The sequence below is a fragment of the Panthera tigris genome, chromosome B1, assembly GCF_018350195.1.
Source record: "Panthera tigris isolate Pti1 chromosome B1, P.tigris_Pti1_mat1.1, whole genome shotgun sequence".
Classification (NCBI taxonomy): Eukaryota; Metazoa; Chordata; class Mammalia; order Carnivora; family Felidae; genus Panthera; species Panthera tigris.
Genome location: NC_056663.1, coordinates 78,039,290 through 78,044,475, shown reverse-complemented (window position 1 = coordinate 78,044,475; position 5,186 = coordinate 78,039,290). Strand labels below are relative to the sequence as shown.

Here is a 5,186-nt window from a genome sequence, read left to right as displayed (position 1 = left end):
AAAATGTGTTTGGTTTCTCTGTACAAAAGAGTAGTTGGTATTTTTCGCTGATAATTTAATATCATTTATATGGTGTTTTGTTCTGAAAAGAACTTTAAAATAGAAGGTGAACTCAAATATTTGCATTTAAGATTGCTACTAACCAAATAGAGTTTAGAATTCTGTCACTTTGAGTTGAGATTTATAAAGCAACAGTGTTATGCACATAGGGCCTCAATAAATGCTGGTTGAATAAATACAAATATCTTAAAAAACTTATGAAGTGTGATTTCCTCACTTTATATTTTTTTAAATTTTTGTGTATTTATTTTGAGAGAAAGAGAGGGTAAGCATGTGCACACACACGAATAGGGGAGGGACAGAGAGAGGAAGAGAGAATCCCAAGCAGGCTGCATACTCAGCTTGAAGCCCAACATGGGGCTTGATCCCACCATCTGAGCCAGGTAAGATCGTGACCTGAGCCAAAATCACATGATCATGACCTGAGCTGAAATCAAGAGTCAGACACTCACCCAACTAAGCCATCCAGGCACTCCTCCCTCACTTTATAGGTGTAGCTCTTGAGGTCAAGGGAAGCCAGTGAATTTTGGGGACAGCAAATGAGTATGTGGCAGTGTCAGGATAAAGAGGGACCCTCTGCTTTCAGAGTCTCTGCCCAGCACCCTTCAGTTTATTCAAGATGTAATAAAACTCATCCATCAGACTCTAACTGGGTATTGGACAAAGTGTGGGGTGAAGCATGGTTCTGCTGTTTGCTTAATGGGAAAAACATACCATTGCTCTGTGACTGATTCTCTTCTTTATGAATATGCTCTTGATGTTCCCAGCACCTTGGCTTAACAGAAGAGGAAAGCTTGCTGATGAAGGCTCATAGTCAGTCACTCAGGGGCTGAGTTGGACTTGAATGGCCACTGTGATTCTTATACTGTTCATAGAAGAGAGCCTAAGAATGAAGAGGTTACCTAAGAAAAATCTGGCATCTCGATTATTGTTTTTATTTTGCAGTGTAATAGTCATTATTATGTTTCATGAGTTACATGGACCTCTGCCATAGATATGACTAGGATTGTCAACAGTTTTCACCTCAGATAACATGGTCAAATGTCTTACCAGGTATGAAGCTTAGTGATGGCCTACATCCAACTTGAACATTGATCTGAAACTATTTCAGGGCCAATAAAGTTGTTATCCATCTTATAAAATATATGTGTTCTTCTTTTGCTGGCACCACTCCCAGCAATTGTTGGATGCCTCATCCTGCCCTTGATCTTCATGAGCAAAGGAGTCATGGCTTTCTTCAGCTGTACTCACAGTTCCCCAGAAACTTAGAATCCCATGTGAGGAGAGGCAGCTGTAAGCACAGTCTAGTTTAATTCTTTAAAAAATAAATAATGTAAGTCACTTCCTTTTCATTTCATTTCATTTCATTTCATTTCTTTTGAACCAGTAATACATTTGCATGGTTCGAAGACATTCAAAAGTAAATAAGAGAAAGTATACAGGGAAAAATCTCCCTTCCATCTTTTCCTCCTTGTCAGCCAATCCTGCCTGGGAGAATATTAGGTTTCTGATGCATTCTTTCAGAGTTATTTCATAGTGTATACATCCGTGTGAAGGGGTGGGTTTTGCGTGTGTGTGTACATATGTGTACACTTATACACATATTTGTTCACAAATGTTCACATTCTAACATGTTGTTCTGCACTTTGAGTTTTAACTTTATAATATTTCTTGGGATTTTTTCCTTATAAATATGTAAAATTGTTCTTTATTCTGTTCATAGCTGCGGAGTCCTCCATTGTGTGGATATATCATAACTTGTTTAGCCAGTCTTCTATGAATGCATACTTAAACGTTCCTTTCAACACTTGTTATTACAAAAAGTTGTAGGGGTGCCTGGGTGGCTCAGTCCATTGAGTGTTTGACTCTTGATTTCAGCTCAGTTCATGATCCCAGGGTCCTGTGATGGAGTCTGCTTCTGGCTCTGCACAGAGCATGGAGCCTGCTTATGATTCTCTCTCCCTCTCTCTCTTCCCCTCCCCTGCTTGTGCACTCTCTCTTTCTCTCTCAAAATAAAATAAAATAAAAAAGTAAAATGAAATAAAAAATAAAATAACACAAAAAGGTGGTATTAAATGACTCTCTATATTGGTTATTTCATTTATATTTGAAAAAAATACGCTTCAGTTGTATAAATTTCTATCAGTAGAATGGCTAGGTCATGGCATATAGTGCACTTATTTTGATAAATATTACCAAAATGCCTTACATATGAATGTGAGTTGATTGACCGCCATTCAGAAACTGTTAGTTTTCTTAAGATCCCATGAATCTAAATATATGTGATTTTGTTGTTTTGGGCTTATGAAGGGATTTTTTTTTACAAGTAAAGGATGAGTAAACTAAGGGTATTACCAGTAGCAAATGTTTCCGTAGCATAGTATGTGCCAGGCACAGCTCTAAGAGCTTAACATTGATCCAGGAGTGAATACTCCATCCACTTCCCCCTTCATCCTCACAAATAAGAATTCTCCATAATCAGCCTAAAATATTTTCCAATAACTTTATGATTAAAAGTAAATTTTGAGGAGGATTTTTCTTTCAACTTTTTAATCTTCAACTCTTTTCTCATGTAATTATTTGAAAAAAAAATGTGGATTTGTTCCCTATTTTCAGCCAGCTTCCTACTTCCTTTTGGCCATCTTGCCACTTGCCTTCCTCTTAACCTTGCTCCTAGATGCAGACTTTTCCAGATACCACTGCACATCATGTCATGGAGGAGTGGGTACTAATAGGTGTCATGAGCAGTTCTTATTTCCAAATAAAGCACAGGATGGACTTGCTCCTTTCACAGAGTTGAGAAGCTGCTGACTTCTATGTTCTCTTTAGTTCATCCACAGTTTCTTCTTTACTCACAAAGAATGAGTCATTTTCCTAGATCTTAATTTTTATTTTCTTTTATTACTAGCATAATCAGTTGACTTTTTATCAGAGATTGTTTTTACAGTGAAACGTTGCTCTCATTTCCCTGTGGTTTACTCTCAGGGACAACAGCAGTGAATAAGAATAGGAAGCCCTTGTATAGTGCTTGCTATGTGCCAGGCTGTGTTCTAAGTGCTTTGAATATTGTATGAGGGGTACAAAGCTCATGTGCCTTCTCAGATCTCTCAATCGTATCTTTCTTTTTCAACATTCAACTAACACCAAGCACCTCTCCATTTGAGACCTGGCTGAGGCATGGAGTGTGGTTTCCAAAGTGCTTGCCAAGGGACCAGATGAAGCTAAGGGTAGAATAGGGCAATTACCTCTCTGCAGAGTGAACCAGTGGAATTCAAGAGACCAAAAGGAGCCAGACGGGTATATCCCCTTCCTTTATCTCATTCATGGACTGCTGTGAGGTGTGCCTCCTCTTTGCAACCCTTCCACATTAATCCCATTAACATCACCTATGTTGAAAGAACATTTGCTGAGCAATGTGCTCTGTTTTCTTAGCTATTTGTAGAGTGGCCAGTATGGTAAGGCATCTTACTGCATCGCATGGTATCTTGTCTTGTTAGGTTTCCCTTTTAACACCACTGTTACCACCTTAGGCATGTAACTCCCACATGAACTATCCTCACCATAATGTCTGTCTCTGGGTCTTTCTTCCAGAAGACCCCAGCTAAGATCTATACATCAACTAATTTAGTCCTCACAAAAACTCTACTGGGTAGATACTACTCTTTCCCCATTTCATAACTGATAAAACTGAGACAGAGGGGTTTAAATGACTTACCCAAGGCCACCAAGTTTCTTTGTAGCAGCATTGGATTTTAGTAGGGTGGCTCCAGAATCTATGCTCTTAGCCATTCTTCTCAGCTGCTCTCCAATATGAAGCTCTTGGAGCTAAGCTGTATAGTCACCACTAGGCTCCTTCACGGGTTTAACTGACTTGTTCCCAGGCAACTTCTTTGCATCATAAGACTCAAACTTGAACCTCAAAAAAATGATAATTTGTTGTAAGTCATGACCCTTTGGAGGTTGTTTGGGCAAACAGGAACTGACTGTTGAAACTGAATTCCAAGGGTTTGTTGTAAGTGTGGTAAGTGTCATATTTACTTTTTTGAAAAGTGTATTTTTGCATACACATACAACAACCCATATGAGAGTCATATCTTCTGGTGTGAGCATTGGGATGTGTGGACTAACATATGTGACACCTCAATATCTCTCCCATGCTAGACAAAAAGTGACCCAGGAGGGGGTGTCTGGGTGGCTCAGTCAGTTAAACGTATGGCCGTTAGTTTTGGCTCAGGTCATGATTTCCTGGTGTGTGAATTTGAGCCCCACATCAGGCTTCCTGCTGACTGTGCAGACCCTGCTTGGGATTCTCTCTCTCCTTCTCCCTCTACCCTTCCCCCACTTGCTCTCTCTGTCTCTCTCTTTCTCTCTCTCAAAAATAAATAAATTAAACAAACAAAAAAATGTGACCCAAAAAATCTGAGACACATGGTTATAGTACATATATATTTTACTGTTGGTAACAATTATTTTTATAGAATTTTCTGTCAAGGTTGGCTTCTCGGTATCCCCATTTGAACTTCAACTCTCAGGAAACCTGGGTGTAACTTCCTTAACTTACTCCCATAATATGGTAATTGATTAATGTGAGAGGCTGACTTCATGAGGCCAGTCCCCAAATGCTGTGGAGGTTCCATAGTAAGAGAAGTATACTGCCACTGCTTTAAAAATGGTAAATGGAAAGGAATCAGAGGCGGCATCAATGACGCTTTACACATCAGAAAACTCTCTGTAGACCAGACAGAGAATGTTGAACATGATACCTCTTGGGGTTTGGTGCAGATGTTACACAGTAAATATAGTTTGAATTGTCGCTGCATAGATTCTCTCATTGTCAAAAATTATGCTCTTTGAGGTCCATGCCTGAGGCACTGTCCTGTAATTAAATCAGAAGGTCTTGAAGAAGTCTCACATGTAGAATTTATTAAACCGTAACTAGGGTCTGTCAGAACTGTCTCATTATCCTGAATGACCAGTTCCTGGGGTCAAAGTTCCAAGTGACCATTCTTGTTCAAGAACCAGATATTTAAAGTAAAAGGTGCTATTAAAGTGGAGCCCAGTTAGAGATCACCTTGACACCAAGTTTGGCATTAACCAACCACCGAGAAGGGCAGAACGTTTTTGAT

General features: G+C 39.3%; 1 long non-coding RNA gene across 1 annotated transcript; it reads right to left on the bottom strand.

Annotated features, from left to right (window-relative positions):
* Positions 1-784: 784 nt before the first annotated feature.
* LOC122237655 lies at positions 785-4,960 on the bottom strand. The gene is made up of 3 exons (XR_006216247.1): positions 4,824-4,960; positions 3,776-3,976; positions 785-943 (listed from the first exon to the last, which is right to left on the bottom strand). It is a non-coding gene; the product is annotated as an uncharacterized LOC122237655 (long non-coding RNA).
* Positions 4,961-5,186: the final 226 nt, after the last annotated feature.